We start from the raw sequence: 22,939 nt of genomic DNA, 5'->3' as shown, positions 1-22,939 counted from the left end.
ATAGAAGACATCAAGGAGGGAATAAGGAAATTCATAGAAAGCAACGAGAATGAAAATACTTCCTATCAAAACCTCTGGGACACAGCAAAAGCAGTGCTCAGAGGCCAATTTATATCAATAAATGCACACATACAAAAAGAAGAAAGAGCCAAAATCAGAGAACTGTCCCTACAACTTGAACAAATAGAAAGTGAGCAACAAAAGAATCCATCAGGCACCAGAAGAAAACAAATAATAAAAATTAGAGCTGAACTAAATGAATTAGAGAACAGAAAAACAATTGAAAGAATTAACAAAGCCAAAAGCTGGTTCTTTGAAAAAATTAACAAAATTGATAAACCATTGGCTAGACTGACTAAAGAAATACAGGAAAGGAAACAAATAACCCGAATAAGAAATGAGAAGGACCACATCACAACAGAACCAAATGAAATTAAAAGAATCATTTCAGATTATTATGAAAAATTGTACTCTAACAAATTTGAAAACCTAGAAGAAATGGATGAATTCCTGGAAAAACACTACCTACCTAAACTAACACATTCAGAAGCAGAACAACTAAATAGACCCATAACAAAAAAAGAGATTGAAACGGTAATCAAAAAACTCCCAACAAAAAAAAGTCCTGGCCCGGACGGCTTCACTGCAGAGTTCTACCAAATTTTCAGAGAAGAGTTAACACCACTACTACTAAAGGTATTCCAAAGCATAGAAAATGACGGAATACTACCCAACTCATTCTATGAAGCCACCATCTCCCTGATACCAAAACCAGGTAAAGACATTACAAAAAAAGAAAATTATAGACCTATATCCCTCATGAACATTGATGCAAAAATCCTCAACAAAATTCTAGCCAATAGAATCCAACAACACATCAAAAAAATAATTCACCCTGATCAAGTGGGATTTATACCAGGTATGCAAGGCTGGTTTAATATCAGAAAAACCATTAATGTAATCCATCACATAAATAAAACAAAAGACAAAAACCACATGATCTTATCAATTGATGCAGAAAAGGCATTTGACAAAGTCCAACACCCATTTATGATAAAAACTCTTACCAAAATAGGAATTGAAGGAAAATTCCTCAACATAATAAAGGGCATCTATGCAAAGCCAACAGCCAATATCACTCTAAATGGAGAGAACCTGAAAGCATTTCCCTTGAGAACGGGAACCAGACAAGGATGCCCTTTATCACCGCTCTTATTCAACATCGTGTTGGAAGTCTTAGCCAGGGCAATCAGGCTAGACAAAGAAATAAAAGGTATCCGGATTGGCAAGGAAGAAGTAAAGTTATCACTATTTGCAGATGACATGATTATATACACAGAAAACCCTAAGGAATCCTCCAGAAAACTACTGAAACTAATAGAAGAGTTTGGCAGAGTCTCAGGTTATAAAATAAACATACAAAAATCACTTGGATTCCTCTACATCAACAAAAAGAACACCGAAGAGGAAATAACCAAATCAATACCATTCACGGTAGCCCCCAAGAAGATAAGATACTTAGGAATAAATCTTACCAAGGATGTAAAAGACCTATACAAAGAAAACTACAAAGCTCTACTACAAGAAATTCAAAAGGACATACTTAAGTGGAAAAACATACCTTGCTCATGGATAGGAAGACTTAACATAGTAAAAATGTCTATTCTACCAAAAGCCATCTATACATTTAACGCACTTCCGATCCAAATTCCAATGTCATATTTTAAGGGGATAGAGAAACAAATCACCAATTTCATATGGAAGGGAAAGAAGCCCCGGATAAGCAAAGCACTACTGAAAAAGAAGAAGAAAGTGGGAGGCCTCACCTTACCTGACTTCAGAACCTATTATACAGCCACAGTAGTCAAAACAGCCTGGTATTGGTACAACAACAGACACATAGACCAATGGAACAGAATTGAGAACCCAGACATAGATCCATCCACGTATGAGCAGCTGATATTTGACAAAGGACCAGTGTCAATTAACTGGGGAAAAGACAGCCTTTTTAACAAATGGTGCTGGCATAACTGGATATCCATTTGCAAAAAAATGAAACAGGACCCATACCTCACACCATGCACAAAAACTAACTCCAAGTGGATCAAAGACCTAAACATAAAGACTAAAACGATAAAGATCATGGAAGAAAAAATTGGGACAACCCTAGGAGCCCTAATACAAGGTATAAACAGAATACAAAACATTACCAAAAATGATGAAGAGAAACCCGATAACTGGGAGCTCCTAAAAATCAAACACCTATGCTCATCTAAAGACTTCACCAAAAGAGTAAAAAGACCACCTACAGATTGGGAAAGAATTTTCAGCTATGACATCTCCGACCAGCGCCTGATCTCTAAAATCTACATGATTCTGTCAAAACTCAACCACAAAAAGACAAACAACCCAATCAAGAAGTGGGCAAAGGATATGAACACACATTTCTCTAAAGAAGATATTCAGGCAGCCAACAGATACATGAGAAAATGCTCTCGATCATTAGCCATTAGAGAAATGCAAATTAAAACTACGATGAGATTCCATCTCACACCAGCAAGGCTGGCATTAATCCAAAAAACACAAAATAATAAATGTTGGAGAGGCTGCGGAGAGATTGGAACTCTCATACACTGCTGGTGGGAATGTAAAATGGTACAACCACTTTGGAAATCTATCTGGCGTTATCTTAAACAGTTAGAAATAGAACTACCATACAACCCAGAAATCCCACTCCTCGGAATATACCCTAGAGATACAAGAGCCTTCATACAAACAGATATATGCACACCCATGTTTATTGCAGCTCTGTTTACAATAGCAAAAAGTTGGAAGCAACCAAGGTGTCCATCAACGGATGAATGGGTAAATAAATTGTGGTATATTCACACAATGGAATACTACGCATCGATAAAGAACAGTGACGAATCTCTGAAACATTTCATAACATGGAGGAACCTGGAAGGCATTATGCTGAGCAAAATGAGTCAGAGGCAAAAGGACAAATACTGTATAAGACCACTATTATAAGATCTTGAGAAATAGTAAACCTGAGAAGAACACATACTTTTGTGGTTACGAGGGGGGGAGGGAGGGAGGGTGGGAGAGGGTTTTTTTATTGATTAATCAGTAGATAAGAACTGCTTTAGGTGAAGGGAAAGACAACACTCAATACATGGAAGGTCAGCTCAATTGGACTGGACCAAAAGCAAAGAAGTTTCCGGGATAAAATGAATGCTTCAAAGCTCAGCGGAGCAAGCGCGGGGGTCTGGGGAACATGGTTTGCGGGGACTTCTAAGTCAATTGGCAAAATAATTCTATTATGAAATCATTCTGCATCCCACTTTGAAATGTGGCGTCTGGGGTCTTAAATGCTAACAAGCAGCCATCTAAGATGCAGCAATTGGTCTCAACCCACCTGGAGCAAAGGAAAATGAAGAACACCAAGCCCACATGACAACTAAGAGCCCAAGAGACAGAAAGGGCCACATGAACAAGAGACCTACATCATCCTGAGACCAGAAGAACTAGTTGGTGCCCGGCCACAATCGATGACTGCCCTGACAGGGAGCTCAGCAGAGGACCCCTGAGGGAGCAGGAGAGCAGTGGGATGCAGACCCCAAATTCTCATAAGAAGACCAAACTTAATGGTCTGACTGAGACTGGAGGAATCCCGGCGGCCATGCTCTCCAGACCTTCTGTTGACACAGGACAGGAACCATCCCTGAAGACAACTCATCAGACATGAAAGGGACTGGTCAGCGGGTGGGAGAGAGACGCTGATGAAGAGTGAGCTAATTATATCAGGTGTACACTTGAGATTGTGTTGGCAACTCTTGTCTGGAGGGGGGATGGGAGGATAGAGAGAGAGGGAAGCCGGCAAAATTGTCAAGAAAGGAGAGACTGAAAGGGCTGACTCAAGACGGGGAGAGTAAGTGGGAGTAGGGAGTGAGATGTATGTAAACTTATATGTGACAGACTGATTGGATTTGTAAACGTTCACTTGAAGCTTAATAAAAGTTATTATAAAAAAAAAAAAAAAAAGAATGGATAGTTTAAGCCACTGACAGTTTAAGCCACTTGTCCAAGATCACATAGCTAGGATGAGAGCACTGAAATAACAACACAGGTTTTCTGATTCCTGTGAGATTAAAAGATCCAAGGCAATACAGTACTATGAAGCATGGTTCATGTTGTAGTACTTCAAACTACGTAGGGGATGAGAGACTAAGCAGCTGTAAACACTCCATGAGGCCCTTCTGCCTGTTAGGGAGGACTGAACAGAGAAGCCATCAGGAACAAGGTGGCACTGACATACTCCCTGATGGGTGAGGGGTGAAGCGTTGTAACAGACTGAAAAACTGTAGGTGGGATTTGAGGTCAGGCAAATTTAAATTCTTCTCACTTCTTTGAAAAAGGTTCTTAAACTCTCTGAGGTTAGTAATGTGTACACCCTGGGAATGTAATGTGCCCAGGACATGGTAGGTACTATATTATATTTTGAATAGTGGAGCAGTGAGAATGACACAAAAACTTAGGAAAGAACCTCCCTCAGCAGATCAAAACATCACAGCAATTTTCTTGAAGAAAGTGATTCAAGAAAAGAACCTATTGCTGCAGCTTCTTCACAGTTTTGACTTATGGTTTCTTTTGGAAGAAGGTGCTTTTGAATTTCTTATTTATAATCACTTTAAATTTATAAAGTACAGCCAAAATGTTCTTTAGAAACAAGGATGGTGAGACTTCATCTCACATATTTTGACACATTATCAGGAGGGATCAGTCCCTGGAGAAGGACATCATGCTTGGTAAAGTAGAGGGTCAATGAAAAAAGAGGAAGACCTTCAAGGAGATGGACTGACACAGAGGCTGTAACAATGGCCTAAAGCATAACAACAATTGTGAGGATGACGCAGGACTAGGCAGTGTTTCGTTCTGTTGTACATAGGGTGGCTATGAGTCAGAAGATTTGACAGCACCTAACGACAGCAGTATATCAACAGGGAACTGCCAGAAATTCAGGCTGCTTTCAGAAGAGAACGTGGAACCAGGAAAATCATTGCCGATGTCAAATGGATCCCGGCTGAACACAGAGAATACCAGAAGAATGTTTACCTGTGTTTTATTGACTATGCAAAGGCATTCAACTGTGTGGATCATAACGAATTATGGATAGAACCGTGAAGAATGGGAATTCCAGAACACTTAGTTGTGCTCGTGAGGAACCTTTACATAGATCAAGAGGCAGTTGTTCAGACAGAACAAGGGGACACTGACTGGTTTAAAGTCAGGAAAGTTGTGTGTCAGGGTTGTATCCTTTCACCATAAGTATTCAATCTGTATGCTGAGCAAATAATGAGAGAAGCTGGGCTATGTGAAGAACGGGGCATCAGGATTAGAGGAAGATTCATTACCAACCTGCGTTACGCAGATGACACAACCTTGTTTGCTGAAAGTGAAAAGGACTTGAAGCACTTACTCATGAAGATCAGAGACCACGGCTTTCAGTGTGGATTACACCTCAACATAAAAAAAACAAAAATCCTCACAATTGGACCAAGAAGCAACATCATGATAAACAGAGATAAGATTGAAGTTGTCAAGGATTTCATTTTACTTGAATCCATAATCAACAGCCATGGAAGCAGCAGTCAAGAAATCAAACTATGCATTGCATTGGGTAAATCTGCTGCAAAGGACCTCTTCAAAGTGTTGATGAGCAAAGATTTCACCTTGAAGACTAAGCTGCACCTGACCCAAGCCATGGTATTTTCAATCACATCATATGCATGTGAAAGCTGGACGATGAATAAGGAAGAGAGAAGAAGAATTGACACCTTTGAATTATGGTGTTGGCAAAGAATATTGGATATACCATGGACTGCCAAAGGAATGAACAAATCTGTCTTGGAAGAAGTGCAACCAGAATGCTCCTTAGAAGCAAGGATGGCAAGACTACGTCTTACGTACTTTGGACATGTTATCAGGAGGGATCAGTCACTGGAGGACATCATGCTTGGCAAAGTACAGGGTCAGCGGAAAAGAGGAAGACCCTCAACGAGGTGGATTGACACAGTGGCTGCAACAATGAGCTCAAGCATAACAACGATTGTAAGGATGGTGCAGGACAGGGCAGTGTTTTGTTCTGTTGTGCATATTTTGTTATGTATTGAAATATTTACTGAATTCCTACTGATTTCCAAATTTGAATTTTTTTTTTTAATCTTACCAACTGCAGTTTTGTCATACCCATTAAAATTCAGGAACATAATTCTGAAAGTTGGCAGAAAATTAATATGTACCAATTTCACTGCTCTCCCAGTTTTCTACTAGACCGTGAAAGAACATAGAAAATACATACTATATATCAAAATTTATATATATGTAATATATAAACTTGATTTCTATGTTTATAGTCTTAATAACTTTTGCTGGAAAAGAAAGGGAGAAAAGTTTGTTTGAAGATTTTTTCTCCTTCATGAGCACCCAAGCAACCCCAACTGCTGCGTAAATTGTCCTTTAAACTTCTTATGCGAGAGAATAGTTTCTAATAAAATTATTTAATCTTTGGCAAATATTTAGTATGCTATTTCATATATGAGATGTATAATTTTGCCCATATTTAGTTTTAATAATACCAAAATATGTACATACCACAAGAATATAATCAATAACAGATGGAGATATACATATATATGTGTGTGTATACATATGCTTTATAATTGCTATAAAATCAATAATTGCCATAACACATTGAGCAACTGATTACATACAAATACTATAAGAAAAACATGCATCTCTCCATTTGAATCATTTTTTTTCTATTTGATTAGTTTTATTTGAATTATATATAACAATTATGTGACTGAATAATCAATTTGTCAATTGCTCTCTGTCCAAGTTCTAGATGTGTCATTATTATCTAAATAATGAGTAATTGGGTGTGAGATTTCAATATGGAATAGCCTACCCTTGGTCCTTACTTCCTGAGAGATGTAATATCGCTTCAATTGCTTTCAATCAAAGGTGACATCTGTACACTGGTAGATGTATTTTTTATACACACAGTCTTGATGTAACAAATTATCTCTTATCTTTGATTAAAATTGTCACATTGCTACAGCTACTTTCCCAATTGCCACTTCAACAGCCATCTTTCCACTTGTTAACTTCAACAATTCAGTTTTAAGAAGCATGTTCAGTGAGTACATTTGTTTTCCTATATAGGCAACCCAGTCTCATTTCTTCTGATATACCAGGCCTATAAATTTCTACTCCCCTGTAATAGAAATCTATTGTTTTTCGCCTTCCCAACTTCCGTTTCCCTTTTAGCCACAGCAGCCCATCTTTCCTTTAGAGACTCTCTCCTGACTAGATCATGAGCTGAAGTTTCAGTTAAATTTAACACAGGCTTCCAACCTCTGATTTAGAGCACAGTAATACATGGAACAAACAGTCCTTTCCTTGCTGAGTGATAGCCCTAAACTTCCCTGAAATTCAGCAAGAGGCTGAATTTCACACACGCACACATATATGCAGCATTCACACACACACACACATATTACACATCATTCGCCTTCAGTCTCAGCCACACTAGCTTGGGACCCACCACCTCTGACAAAATTGAAGTTTCCTACCTTAGGCCACAGAAGGAATTCAGGTCTTAGCTAGTTATTATTTGGGCAATACACTTAACAGGAAATTTAAAAGTGTGTAATGATGACTTATTTCTATATCTCAATGTCCCTGAAATTTCCATTGTACTGTAATTAAAAGATTCAGAATGGTTGTTGTTATTATTGTTGTTAGGTGTCGTCAAGTTGGTTCTGACTCATAGTGACCCCATGTACAACAGAATGAAACACTGCCCAGTCCTGCGCCATGCCCACAATCATTGTTATCCTTGAGCCCATTGCTGAAGCCACTGTGTCAATCCATCTTGTTGAGGGTCTTCCACTTTTTTGTTAATTCTCTACTTTACCAAGCATGATGTCCTTCTCTGGGGACTGATCTCTCCTGACTACATGTCCCAAGTATGTAAGATGTAGTCTCAACATTCTTGCTTCTAAGAAGTATTCTGGTTGCACTTCTTCCAAGACAGATTTGTTCGTCCTTTTAGCAGTCCATGGTATATTCAAAATTTCACCAACACCACAATTCAAAGGCATCAACTCTTCTGTCTTCTTTATTCATGGTCCAGCTTTCACATGCATGTGATGCAATTGAAAATATATGGCTTGAGTCACGTGCACCTTGGTCTTCAAGGTGACATCTTTGCTTTTCAACACTTTAACAATGTCTTTTGCAGCAGATTTGCCCAATGCAATGCATCTTTTCATTTCTTTACTACTGCTTCCGTGAGTGTTGATTGCAGATACAAGTAAAATGAAATCCTTGACAACTTCATTCTTTTTCTCCATTTATCATGATGTTGCTCATTGATTCAGTTGTGAGGATTTTTGTTTTCTTTGTGTTGAGGTGCAATCCATATTGAAGGCTGTGGTCTTTGACCTTTATCAGTAAGTGCTTCAAGTCCTCTTTGCTTTCAGCAAGCAAGGTTGTGTTATCTGCATAACACAGGTTGTTCATTAGTCTTCCTCCAATCCTGATGCCTCATTCTTCTTCATGTAGTCCAGCTTCTCAGATTATTTGCTCAACATACAGATTGAATAGATACGGTGAGAGGAATACAACCCTGACACACACTTTCCTGACTTTAAACTACTCACTATCCCCTTGTTCTGTCCAAACAATTGCCTCTATGTACAGGTTCCTCAGGAGCACAATTCAGTGTTCTGGAATTCTCATTCTTTGCAATGTTATCCATAATTTGTTATGATCCACACAGTCGAATGCCTTTGCATAGTCAATAAAACACAGGTAAACATCTTTCTGGTATTCTCTGCTTTCAGCCAGGATCCATCTGACATCAGCAATGATATCCCTAGTTCCAAGTCCTCTTCCGAATCCAGCCTGAATTTCTGAGAGTTCCTTGTCGATATACTGCTGCAGCCAATTTTGAATGATCTTCAGCAAAATTTTACTTGCATGTGATATTAATGATATTGTTCAATAATTTCTGCATTTGGTTGGATCACCTGTCCTGGGAATAGGCATAAATATGGATCTCTTCCAGTTCGTTGAGCAGGTAGCTGTTCTCCAAATTTCTAGGCATAGACAAGTGAGTACCTCCAGTGTTGCATCCATTTGTTGAAACATCTCAATTGGTATTCTGTCAATTCCTGGAGCCTTGTTCTTTTGCCAATGCCTTCAGTGCAGCTTGGGTTTCTTCTTTCAGTACCATCAGTTCCTCATCACATGCTACCTCCTGAAATGGTTGAATGTTGACCAATTCGTTGGCTAATTCTTTTCAGAAGTAGGCCACTGGGTCCTTCTTCCTAGTCTGTCTTAGTCTGGAAGCTCAGCTGAAACCTGTCTGCCATGGGTGACCCTGCTGGTATCTGAATACCAGTGGCATAGCTTCCAGCAACACAGCAACATGCAAGCCCCTACAGTACGACAAACTGATAGATACACGGGGGTCAGAAAGTTTAGGCTCAGAAAATATATAACATAGTAACATAACATTTTATTTGTTTTGTTGTAATGAGTACAAAATGGAAATGTGGCATAGAAGGTCATGAGAGTTTTTGGGAAGGCTATAGCAGGATGGAGGAATGTGATAATTGAAGTATGAGTACAAGTAACATTGGTCTGTGTTCTAGATTGAATTGTGTCCCCAAAAATGTGTGTCCACTTGGCTAGGCCATGATTCCCAGTATTGTGTGGTTGTCCAACATTTTGTGATCTGGTGTGATTTTCCTAAGTGTTGTAAATCCCTACATCTATGATCTAAATGAGGCAGGATTAGAGGCAGTTATGTTAATGAGGCAGGACTCAATCTACAAGATTAGGTTGTGTCTTAAGTCAATCTCTTTTGAGACATAAAACAGAGAATTGAGCAGAGAGACAGGACCTCATATCACCAAGAAAACAACACCAAGAGAAGAGCATGTCCTTTGGGCTCAAGGTTTCTGTACTGAGAAGCTCCTTGACCAGGGGAAGATTGATGACGAAGACCTTCCCCCAGAGCCAACAGAGAGAGAAAGCCTTCCTCTGGAGCTGGCACCCTGAATTCGGACTTCTAGCCTCCTAGACTATGAGAGAATAAATTTCTATTTGTTATAGCCATCCACTTGTGGTATTTCTGTTAAAACAGCACTAAAGGATTAAGACAGGTGTAATATCAGCAGTTTATTTGATGGATATTAATCAGTTGTGACAAGGAGCTATTGTTCTTGTTAGGTGCCATCAAATTGGCTATGCCTCCTAGTGACCCTCTGTACAGCAGAACAAAACACTGCCCTATCCTGCACCATCTTCACAATTGTTGTTATGCTTGAGCCTATTATTGCAAGTTATATATTAATACCAGTCTCACAAAAACATTTGGTGGAAAAAATCATTTGAATTTAAAAAAAAAAGAAACTTCACTATATAAATATGAGGAATTGTCCTCAGTTTTCTCCTTCTGAAGTTACAGGACTCCTGAGTCTACCTACATTTCAACAACAATCCATGGGACCAGAAGCTATTCAATTTCAATATTATGCCTGGTGATTCAAATAATAATGCTACAGGGACATATTTAAAGAGATGTTCAGAATACATTACTTTAAAAATCTGAGTTAATTGACCAGAAAAAGTTTATAACTTTTCAAAATTAAATAATCAGTTCATTACTTAGAGGAAAAATTGGTAGCACAGTAAGAGTTTTAACAATCCTTAGTGGCAAATTATAATGAAATTTCTATAAAATTGATTTCAGCATTCTAGAACATCAATTACTCATACACAAGTTCAAGTTGAAGCAGAAAAAAATTAAAACAAGTTCACAAGAGCAAAAATATAACCTTGAGCATATCTCACCTGAATTTAAAGACCATCTCAAGAATAGATTCGATGCATTAAACACTAATGATTGAAGACCAGACTAGTTTTGGAAAGACATCAAGGACATCTTACACGAAGAAAGAAAAAGGTCATTAGAAAGGCAGGAAAGACAAAAAAAAGACCAAAACGTACATCAGAAGAGACTCTGAAACCTGCTCTTGAACATAGAGTACCTAAATTGAACAGAAGAAATGATGAAAAGAACTGCAGAGGATTTCAAAGACAGCACAAGAAGACAAAGTAAAGTATTACAATGAAATGTGCAAAGACCTAGAGTTAGAAAACCAAACGGGAAGAACACACTTGGCGTTCCTCAAGCTGAAAGAACTGAGGAAAATATTCAAACCTCGAGTTGCAATATTGAAGGATTCTATAAGCAAAAATTGAATGATGCAGGAAGCATCAAAAGAAGATGGAGGGAATACACAGAGACATGTACCAAAAAGAACTGGTTGAACATTCAACCATTTAGGAGGTAGCATATGATCAAGAATCTATGGTATTGAAAGAAGAAACCCAAGCTACGCTGACAGCATTGGTGAAAAACTAGGCTCCAGGAATTGGCAGAATGCCAACTGAGATGTTTAAGCAAATGAATGCAATTCTAGAAGTGTTCACTCATTTATACCAAGAAATTTGGAAGACAGGTACCTAGCCAAATGACTGGCAAAGATCCACATACATGCCCATTCCAGAAAAAAGATGATCCAACAGAATGCGGAAATTATCAAACAATATCATTAATATCATCACACACAGATAGACAAGTAAAATTTTGCTGAAGATAATTCAAAAATGGTTGCAGCAGTACATTGACAGAGAACTGCCAGAAATTCAAGCCGGATTCAGGAGAGGCCACGAAATGCAGGATATCATTTCTGATACCTTGACTGAAAACAGAGAATACTAGAAAGGTGTTTACCTGTCTTTTATTGACTATGCAAAGGCATTTGACTATGCAGATCATAACAATTTATGAATAACATTGTGAAGGATGGGAATTCCAGAACACTTAATTGTGCTCACGAGGCACGTGTACATAGACCAAGAAGCAGTTGTTCAAACAGAACGGGGGATACTGCATAGTTTAAAATTTAAAAAAAGGTATGCATCAGGGTTGTATCCTTTCACCATAGTTATTCAATATATACGCTGAGCAAATAATCCAAGAAGCTGGATTCTATGAAGAAAAACAGGGCATCAGGATTGGAGGAAGACTCATTAACAACCTGTGACATGGAAATGACATAACTTTGCTTGCTGAAAGTGAGGAGGACTTGAAGCATTTACTGATCGAGATCAAAGACCACTGCTTTCAGTAGATTACATCTCAAATGAAGAAAACAAAAATCCTTAGAACTGGACCAATAAGCAACCCTATGATAAATGGAGATAATATTGAAGTTGTTAAGGATATTATTTTACTTGAATTCACAACCAACACTCATGGAAGCAGCAGTCAAGAAACCAAACAACGTATTGCATCAGGCAAATCTGCTGCAAAAGACCTCTTTAAAGTGTTAAAAAGCAAAGATACCACTTTGAGGACTCAGATGCCCTGACTCAAGCCATGGTATTTTCAATCACCTCATAGGCATGTAAAGGATGGACAATAAATAAGGAAAAACAAAGAAGAATTGATGCCTTTGAATTATGGTGTTGGTGAAAAATATTGAATATACCATGGACTGCCAAAAGAACAAACTGTCTTGGAAGAAGTTCAGCAAGAATGCTCCTTAGAAATGAGGATGACGAGTCTTCATCTCACTTGCTTTGGACATGTTATCAGGAGGGACCAGTCTTTGCAGAAGGACATCATGTTTGGTAAAGTAGATAAAAAAAGATCAACAAAAAAGAGGAAGACTCTCAACAAGATGGATTGACACAGTGGCTGCAACAATGGGCTCAAACACAGCAATGATTGTGAGGATGGTACAAGACTGGGAAGCCTTTTGTTCTGTTGTACATGGGGTCGCTATGAGGTGGAACCATCTTGATGGCACCTAACAACAACAGAATACCACCACATTCATTACCATTTTATTTTTCAAAGGTATTAATATCAATGAGATAATTAAAGACATCAAAGTGCAACGCATTATATCAAATTCTTCTATTCTCAAGGTGTTTTGTTACAGGTTTATGTAGCCTTCAGATTAAAACCCAGAAGAAGTTTTTTTCTTGGTCAAAAAAATTAGCTTTTCTAGTTCTTTCAGAATAAATAGAAACAGAACAGACAATGGTCGTATGATGAATGGCTAATTGTTTTTTCCTTACCAACCTTGACCTTCAGAAGACAATAACACAGTCATATCCAACTAATCTAAATTGACAAAGCAAACTTCAGTTTACTTCAAACATCCAGAACAAATGCGCCAGCATTTTAGTTAAAAGCAAGCACAGAGCATAAGGTTGTTAGTATGTCTATAATAATCCTATCTTACTCCAATTAAACCCTAATAATCAAATCTCTCAAATTTTTTCAGAGTTTGTAACAGGCAGGAATTTCATCTGAAATTATTAAATCATCCATAGAAAGCTTACAGTGACACTGTAAGTGTTCTGCTATGTTAAACTGTAATAGACTATATATCTTTGCTCATTGATTTCAAGTAAAAGAAAGTGTAAAACATATTCTCAAGTGTCTTAGTTATATAGTGTAGCTGTAACACAAATGTCACACGTGGGTGGGGTTAAAGAACAGAAATTTATTTTCTCATGGTTCAGGATCCTAAAAGTCTGGATTCAAGGTGTGAGTCTAGTGGAGATCCTTCCTTGTCTATTTTAGCCTCTGGCAGCTGCCAGCAATCCTTGTAGATGCACCTGTGTCATTGTCTGTTTTTTTTTTTTTTTCTCCCTATGTGTGCCTTTGTGTTCATTCTGCTCTTTTCATAACCCAGAAGTGATTAGATTTAGAACTCACCATCAAACTAAACTCACCGCCTTCAAGTCGATACTGACTCATAGCAACCCTGCAGGACAGAGTAGAATTGCCCCATATAGTTTACAACGCAATAATCTTTCAGGGAGCAGACTGCCACATCTTTTTCCCATGGAGCGGCCGATGGGTTCCAACAACCAACATTTCAGTTTGCAGCTGAGTGCTTAACAAATGTGCCACCAGGGCTCCTGGAACTCACCATAATCAGGTAATAATGTAACAAAGAAACCCATAGTTCCAAACAGAATTACATCCATAGGTATAAGGGTTAGGATTCCAACACATATTTGGGGGGAGGACACAATTCAATCCATAATACCAATTTCATAATATTTAATAAGAATGACACAGAAGAAAAACACAAAACTCTGTTATACCTGCAACACTTTGGATTAGAGCAAGGCAACATGAAGAATAGACAAAACTCTGACCTTAAGTTGAGATGTCAACTCTTGTCTTGACTCTGACCCTCTCTTAAGTTGAGTTCTCTGGAGAAGCAAAACCTGTGAACCATAGATAGACAGAGAGAGAGGGTGAGTTCTCTGGAGAAGCAAAACCCGTGAAGCATAGAGAGAGGGAGAGAGAGAGAGAGAGAGATTTATATCAGGGAAATGGCTCACCTGGTTGCAGAGGCTAAAAAGTCCCAAGTCTGTGGCTCAGGCTGGAGGCTTCTCCTGACTCATATAGCTGCATGGCTGGTGAGCCCAAGATTAGCAGGTCAGACAGCAGCCCTCTGACTCACAGGCTACGGAGGCTAACATATCCCAAGATCAGCCGGTAAACTGTTAGCTCAAATCCCAAGAACTGGAGGTCAGATGAGGATCCAGAGTGAGCAAAAGCCAGCAAGCTTTGCCACAAAGTTCATACATATTGGATGCAGGCCACACCCCCAAGGAAACTCCCTTTTCAACTGATGGGCTGCTCGTAGCAGGTCTCATCATGGAGATGATTTTATTATATCAGATCTCATTACGGAGGTAATTACATCATTACATGGCTGCCAAACTATATCATAGCCACTAAATCACTGAGAATCATGGCCCAGCCAAGTTGACATACAACCTTAACCACCACAGACTCATCTGTGGAGCACCTAAACTGGCAAGTTCTGTAAAGAAGGCGGGGGCAAAATGTAATACCACATCTGATCACTTTGAGCCTAATGTTTTCTAAGAACTACTACTACTACTATTAAGAATGATAGCTAATGATTATTTAGTCCCTAGAAAAAGACATTACGTTTGGTAAAGTGGTGGGTCAGCGAAAACAAGGAAAACCCTCAGTGAGGTAATTGACACAGTAGCCTCAACCATAGGCTCAAACATATCAAAGATCATGGAGACTATGCAGGACAAGGCAACATTTCATTCTGTTATATATAAGGTCTCCGGGAGTCGGAACTGACTCAAAGGCAGCTAACAACAATAACAAGGCATTGTGCCAAGTACTTTGTATACATCATCTTATTTAATCTTCACAATAATTCTTCAGTTCCATTATTTTCTCAATTTTACTACTATGAAATTGAGGCTTGGAAAGGTTAAACGGTAACTAAAGTCTGAAGCAAAGCCAGGCCTTGAATTCTGGCTGGCCCAATTTCCAAAGCCTGTGTTTCTAACTATCATATTCTATGGACTATTCAAAGCTATTTCCTGCCCCAAGAGACCTGGGAACCAAGGAAGTCAGCTGTCTTGTGATGATTGTATGGGAAAACGAAGATTAGAAAAAACATGGTGGCGTGGTGGTAGTCCTAGGTCTACCACTACATCAACATGTCACCTTGGCATGAAAACTTCATGAATGAAATGAAAGAAAAAGGACAGACTAGATCTGCATTTTAATTAATGGACTCCGAGAGATCTAATAATACTCCGAAATTCTCTGGCTATGGGTGTGTATGTATGCACACCAACAAGGCATATGCTTTTTTTGGGAAGAAGATCCATGACTTTGATCAGATTCCCAAACAGTTTTGCAAAAACAAAAATTAAGATTATCTCTAAGATTCCTTTCAATTCCAATAACCTGGGCTTTTTCCACTAGTCAGTTATTCTCTACTCTAATTTCCATCCATTATAGGAACTTGTTTTCCTCCCAAAACGCATATTTGAGGGGAAAAGAACTGAAATGATTTTGTATTTTGAAACATCATGCTTGAAAACTTCTCTGGTGGATATTTTTATTTTGCCTAACAATGGCACCTGCTCTTTGAATCTTTGAACAAATGCATTAGGTGGGTAAACTTATGGTCATTTTCCCATCAATGTTACCCATACTGGTGGACTAACACATGCTCTGTTTGTATACTTTGCTTGTGGGCAAAAGAAAATAAATCAGCCCTTCTTATCTATCTATCTGTCTATATATCTATTTATATACATACATCAAAAACCAAACCCACTGCCATCAAGTTGTTTCCAATTCATAGTGACCCCATAGGGTTTCCAACACTGTAAATCTCTACAGAAGCAGACTGCCACATCTTCCTCCCATGAAGGCACTGGTGGTTTTGAATCGCCGACCTTTCTGTTAATGGTCAAGTGCTTTAACCACTGTACCACCAGGGATCCTATATACAACTATATATACAACATAACTCTATATATATATATTCTGTGTCAATTTGTTAAAGGAAGAAAATCCGAAATTTTTAGTGAATATTAAGCAACTTTTGCAGCCTAAGGTGAAAACTAGAATTTTTTTTCTTGAAGGAAAATCTCCCTATATTCTGAGAAGGAACAATTTGCTAAGCATTTTTTAGCCAAGCAGTCTTGAGAAGAATCTTCTTACATTCTCAGAGGAGCTCTAAAATGGGTAAGTAATCCAAAAGTAGATGCTTAAGGCTGGATTTGTGAAACACATAAGGATTCCTTGGAGATTCTAAGAAATACCTGGGGAGGAAATTAGATTTTCATTAATTACACATAATTAGTTGTGCAGTCACAGACTTAACTCTGTTTGTTGAGTCTTAAAAAGAAAAGAGTCTCAGTGGGAGGACAGACATATGAGAACAAACAGGCAGTGATATGCTGGTAAACGGTTAACAACTGGGTCTCCAGAAAATAAAGAATAAAAAGATTAAGAGAAAAAAAAAAAAAAAAGCCCTTATTTGTAGTGTTTGCTGATTTTTAAAAGACTCTGAGACAGAAAGAGTGAAAATCAACTTGGACTGAAAAACAACAAGCAACCTGCTATTGATGTGGCTGGAAGGACAAACACATAAAGCAAACCGCAGAATTAACAGGACATGTTTTTTCCGATGTTATGTGGCTGTTAAGGCGTTATACCCATAATGACTACCTCTTTGAGGGATTACTGTATTTTTCTGTAAATAACACACACCTTCTACATTTGTTTGCCAACCATGCCCTTGCCCCCCATGAAGTATTTTCCTAGGTGCTACTATGCGAATTTTTATTTACATGTTGCTGTAAAAAAAAAAAACTAGCATAGTGTGTTTATGAAAATACTTCACAGGGCAGGGCAAAGTTGGCAGACAAACATAGAAGGCACATATTATTTGCATAAAAATACAGTACTGCTTTCTTACCAATGACACTCAATGCCCTTTGCTGGATATTCAATTGTTGAGCTATCCTCTCCTAATGATAGCACCCAACTCCTAGTTAATCCCCAGTTCTGCTAATCCCATCTCAGAAACAACAACCAACCCAGAATGGATCCCCCCTTCCCTTCAACTCTGTTTAGAACCCTCTAGCATGAACCTAGCCCTTACAAAACACAGTTCTCCCTTCCCTCTTAACCAGAGCAACATTCCACACTTCCTCCAAGTATACACCCTCACTGCAAGTCAATGTACCTGACTTTGTCAGACTGCTTCCTGGTAGTTGTTGGATGAATAGGCTTTAACACTTTCATGGTGTTAATACACACACAAAGGTCTATTTCAAGTTTTTAACGTGAAGTCCCTGAACAGAGTTGGGAAGAGATGTACACAGTCAGATACATAGGTACAAGCTGACAAGCTGGCTCCAACACACCACGGCATAGGTTACACTCTCAACAACCATGGAAGAAATATTTTTTAATCTCCATCTTACAGATAATGAAACCAAAGTTCAGAGAGTTTGCGTAAATTGTTTAAGGTCACAAAGCTGATGTCAGGGCCACTGCTCAAATCTCTGTTATTCTGATTTCAAATACTATCATCTTTTAACTACTACCACACTGCTTTGATATTTTGTAATATTATCATCTTTATAATAATTTCATGGGTGTAGGCTTTACAAAGACTATACATTTCATTGCTTGTACACATTGTATATTATAATTCTTTTGTATTTTCTATACATTTTAACACTGGGTAACTTTGAGCAAAATATTTATCATCTTTAAGCCTCATCATTTTCTTCTGTAAAATGGGGACAAATAGAGTGCCTACTTCACAGGGTTGCTGTATAGATTTTAAAAATTAATAAATATAAACTGTTTAGTATAATGATTAACATATAGTAAACAATAAATGTCAGCAATTAAAATTATAATGCTGTATATGTAAAGTGCTGAATATATATTTGCCTTTTATTGGCATTCAACTTAATAAGGCTCTATAATTCTCATTCAAACCGCTTTCATATTTTCATACACAGAAAAGATTATTTTTAAAAACTTTCTAAAATCCTTTTACCATTATCTATTACAAAAAAATTTTTTTTTTTTTATTGCCGCTTTACAAACCAAAATGTATTGGTTTAAAAACCACAATGACTTATTATTTTTCACAATAGTATGGGTTGATTGGATAGTTCTGTTCCATGTGGTGTCACCTGAGGTCAACTGTATGGTTACATTCAACTGGAAACTTGGTCATGCATGCTGGTTCTCTTCCTAGTGGCCTCACTCTCCACATGGTATCTCATCCTTCAGAGTCTCTCCACATGGCTCCTCTCCCTCTCCAGCAGAAGAGCCCGGACTTTCTTATAGTACGGCAAGTGGGTTCCAAGAAGTACAAATTGAATATGCAAGCCTTCATCAAGCCTTGCTGTGTCATACTTGCTAATGTCCCATTGGCCAAAGCAAGTTACATGGCCAACCCCTGAGTCCAAGTGAAAGAGGACTATACATGAGTATTGAAAGATACTGACAGGCATAATTCTTTGGTGTCCACTAATGCAACAGCCTACCACAGAGTCCTATGCATATTCGTGTATAAAGCTCTTTCAGAAGCAATAAGAAGATGCCAATTAACTGACTTTATAGAGGGAATACTTACACCTGTGAATAATGAAAGCAGAATTAGAACTGACTAAAAGATCCTGTCAGTCCGATTCTCATGTGCCATATGTACATAGCCCTATCATAGGATGAAAATTTAGAAAAAAATGGCAAAGTCATTTTAATGAGCTAAGGAGAGTGAATAAATCATGATCCCTTAAGTACCAATTTCAATCCACCTCTTTATTAACCAAAGCAAAATGTGTCATAGATTATAATCATTCATCTAACAACACATATAGCATCATCATCATTAGAGTTGCCATCATAAGAATTATATTTTTATTAATATTTTCTCCCTGAAAATTCCCTTTGAAAGCCAAAAAAGTAATTTCATTGTGAAATCAGTTCCAACTATGAATGGCCCCAGTACAAAAGCTGGCCTGTTTTACTTTTTTTATTGTTTAAAGACTCTGCCCTCCTGGGAGTGGAAAAGAAAAAGTCATTTAGAAAGAAATATCTTAAGGGTGGGGCCAAGATGGTGGCTTAGTCAGACACACCATACCATCCTGCTACAGCAAACACCCAAGAAACCAAGTGAAACAGATGCAGATGGCAATCCTGGAACCCTGAACATCAAAAAGGGAGGATAAAGAAGTCAAACACCAAATGGATGAAGAAATTAAATGAGCACAGCAAACAAGGAGTAACACAGAGCAGAGAGGCTCTGCCAGCACTACCTGCACTCTGGGTCATCTTGAGACAAAGCCAGTAGCAACCCCAGGGGAAGAGCATAAGAAGTCAATAACACAGCACTTCCAAGAAGAGAGAGAGAAAAGATATAGAAACATCCAGACGGAAGCAAGGTGAGTGGATTATCAACCAGATCTAAGAATGGAAAACCCAGAAAGGAGGGCAAGAGATACAAAGATCCTAACGCCCACAGAGCAGGGAGGGAGCCAGGAACCAGAGTAAGTTATACTCACAAATAGTAGTGTCAGACCATTGGGGCAGGTAGCATGCATGAGGCGGTGGATCCACAGAGTACTAGTAGGAAGTCACCCACCCACTAGGACTCCAGGTGCTCTCTCTCTTTGCACTTGGTCAGGTGCGGGCCCAAACTGCTGGCTGCAGCGGACAGAACGCGTACAACCATCCATGTCAGTTTGCCAAAGAGGTGCACTCCCCCTCCCCCCACTCTCCTGATCAGAGGTGGCTGGAGAGTCCCATGCCTCAACTACCCCACCTGACTGGGAACCATAAGATGAGCACTCCCCCATCCCTCCTCCCAGTGAGAAGCAGCAACTGCATGGTATGCATGCACCTGCCCATCATGCTCCAGCAAGGGAAAGTACCAGCGTGAACACGTGACCATGTGTGTACCTGCCCATCACTCACCCCCATTCATCTGACCCAGTGAGAGGTGGCATCAGCACAACCAAACACAAACCCTCCTGTTGCTCACTCCCCTACCTGACCAGTGGGAGGAGGCACCAGCACAACCATGCATGCACCCACGTGTTGCTTACCTCTTCCCTTACCTGACCCAATGGGAGATGGCAAAAGTACAGCCATATGTGTATCACACCCATACCTACCACCCCACCCACTTGACAAAAGCCACTGCCCACCCCTGTGCCACTGGAACAATGACAGACAGCAGCCAATGCCTGCACAACCTGCCCTCTGCCACCCTGCAAGAGGACTGAATACAGACTTACACCTACACACCCAACCACTGCCCCAACAACCTGGAGACAGGTGATGAATGTACCTGTCTAGTACCATTAGACACCGGAGTACCACTAGACACCGGAGTAGCATGCATGCCTTTCCTGCCCAGATACATCAAAAGAAAACAAAAAATCAAGACACAGCAAACAAATAAACATTAATAAATACAATAACACCTTAATGCCTCAGAGACAACAGGCAATATCAAATCACATAAAGAAAAAGAACAAGATGGCTCCAGCAAGTGACCAAAACAAAAAACAAGAAAACCTTACTGAGGAAGAAATGGTAATGGAACTACCTGACAAGGCATTCAAAAGATTTATATATAGGATTCTCCAAGATATCAAGGAAAACACAGACAAAAAAAAGGCAAATACAGACAAAATCAAGGAAAACACAGAAAAACACTAGAAGAATTCAGGAAAACAATACAAGAACAAAATGACAAAATATAAAGGCAATTAGAAACCATACAAAAACAGCAACTGGAAACCCAGAAGATTAACAATAAAATTTCAGAAATAGACAACTTAATAGAAGGACATAGGAGCAAAATTGAATGAATGGAGGACAGAATCAGCAGAATAGAGGGCTAGTTCCTTGACATTAATTTGCTTGAAGAACAATCAAAAAAAAAAAAAAGAATGAAGAAAGCCTAAGATTTATGTGGGATACTATCAAGAGGAATAATTTACATGTGATCAGAATTCCAGAACAGAAGGCAAAAAAGCCACAGAGAAAATTATTGAAGATTTTCTGCCAGAAAACATCCCTAATATCATGAAAGACAAGAAGATATCCATCCAAGAAGTTCAATGAACCCCATACAGGATAGACCCAAAAAGAAAATCACCAAGACATATCATATTCAAACTTTCCAAAACAAAAGACAAAGAAAGAATCCCAAGAGCAGCTTAGGGAAAATGAAAAGTCATCTACAAAGAGGAACCAATAAGTCTGAGTTCTGATTTCTCAGCAGAAACCATACAGGCAAGAAGACAATGGGATGATATACATAAAACCCTGAAAGAAGAAAAATCCCCAGCCAAGAATTATATATCCAACAAAAGTGTCCCTCAAATATGATGGGAAAATTAGGACATTTCCAGATAAAGAAAAATTAATGGAACTTGTAAAAAAAAAAATCAATCTTACAAGGAATATTAAAGGCAGTCCTTTGGACAGAGAACCAGCAACACCAGACAACAACCTGAGATTAAGACACATGACAGCATCTGCCAGATACGAACATAGATAAAGAATTCTTAAAAAATAAAATAAAGCAAAAATAATGTAAACAGGGAGCCATCTGTAAATGACCACAACTTCAAAACAAAGAAATTCAGGCTGATTCAGAGGAGGACGTGAAACCAGCAATATAATTGTTGATGTCAGATGGATCCTGGCTAAAAGTAGAGAATACCAGAAAGATGTTTAAAACCAGAATGAGGTTTATCTGTGTTTTCTTGACCATGCAAAGGCATTTGACTGTGTGGATCATAACAAATTATGGATAACATTGCAAAGAATGGGCATTCCAGAATACTTAATTGTGGTCATGAGGAACCTTTACATAGATCAAGAGGCAGTTGTTCTGAGAGAGCAAGGGGATAGTGCATGGCTTAAAGTCAGGAAAGGAGTGCATCAGGGTTGTATCCTTTCACCATACCCATTCAGTCTGTATGCTGAGCAAATAATCCGAGAAGCTGGACTATAGGAAGAAACAGGGCATCAGGATTGGAGGGAGACTCATAAACAACCTGAGTTATGCAGATGACACAACCTTGCTTGCTGAAAGTGAAGAGGACTTGAAGCACTTTCTGATAAAGATCAAAGACCACAGCCTTCAATATGGATTACACCTCAACATAAAGAAAACAAAAATCCTCACAACTGGACCAATAAACAACATCAATGTAAACGGAGAAAAGACTGAAGTTGTCAGGATTTCATTTTACTTGGCTCCACAATCAACACCCATGGAAGCAGCAGTCAAGAAATCAAACCACATATTTCATTGGGCAAATCTGCTACAAAAGACCTCTTTAAAGTGTTGAAAAGCAAAGATTTCACCTTGAAGACTAAGGTGCACCGGACCCAACCCATGGCATTTTCAATCACATATTATGCATG

The sequence above is a fragment of the Elephas maximus genome, chromosome 2 (genome assembly GCF_024166365.1).
Source record: "Elephas maximus indicus isolate mEleMax1 chromosome 2, mEleMax1 primary haplotype, whole genome shotgun sequence".
Lineage (NCBI taxonomy): Eukaryota > Metazoa > Chordata > Mammalia > Proboscidea > Elephantidae > Elephas > Elephas maximus.
Note: the sequence above shows the minus strand (reverse complement) of the source record.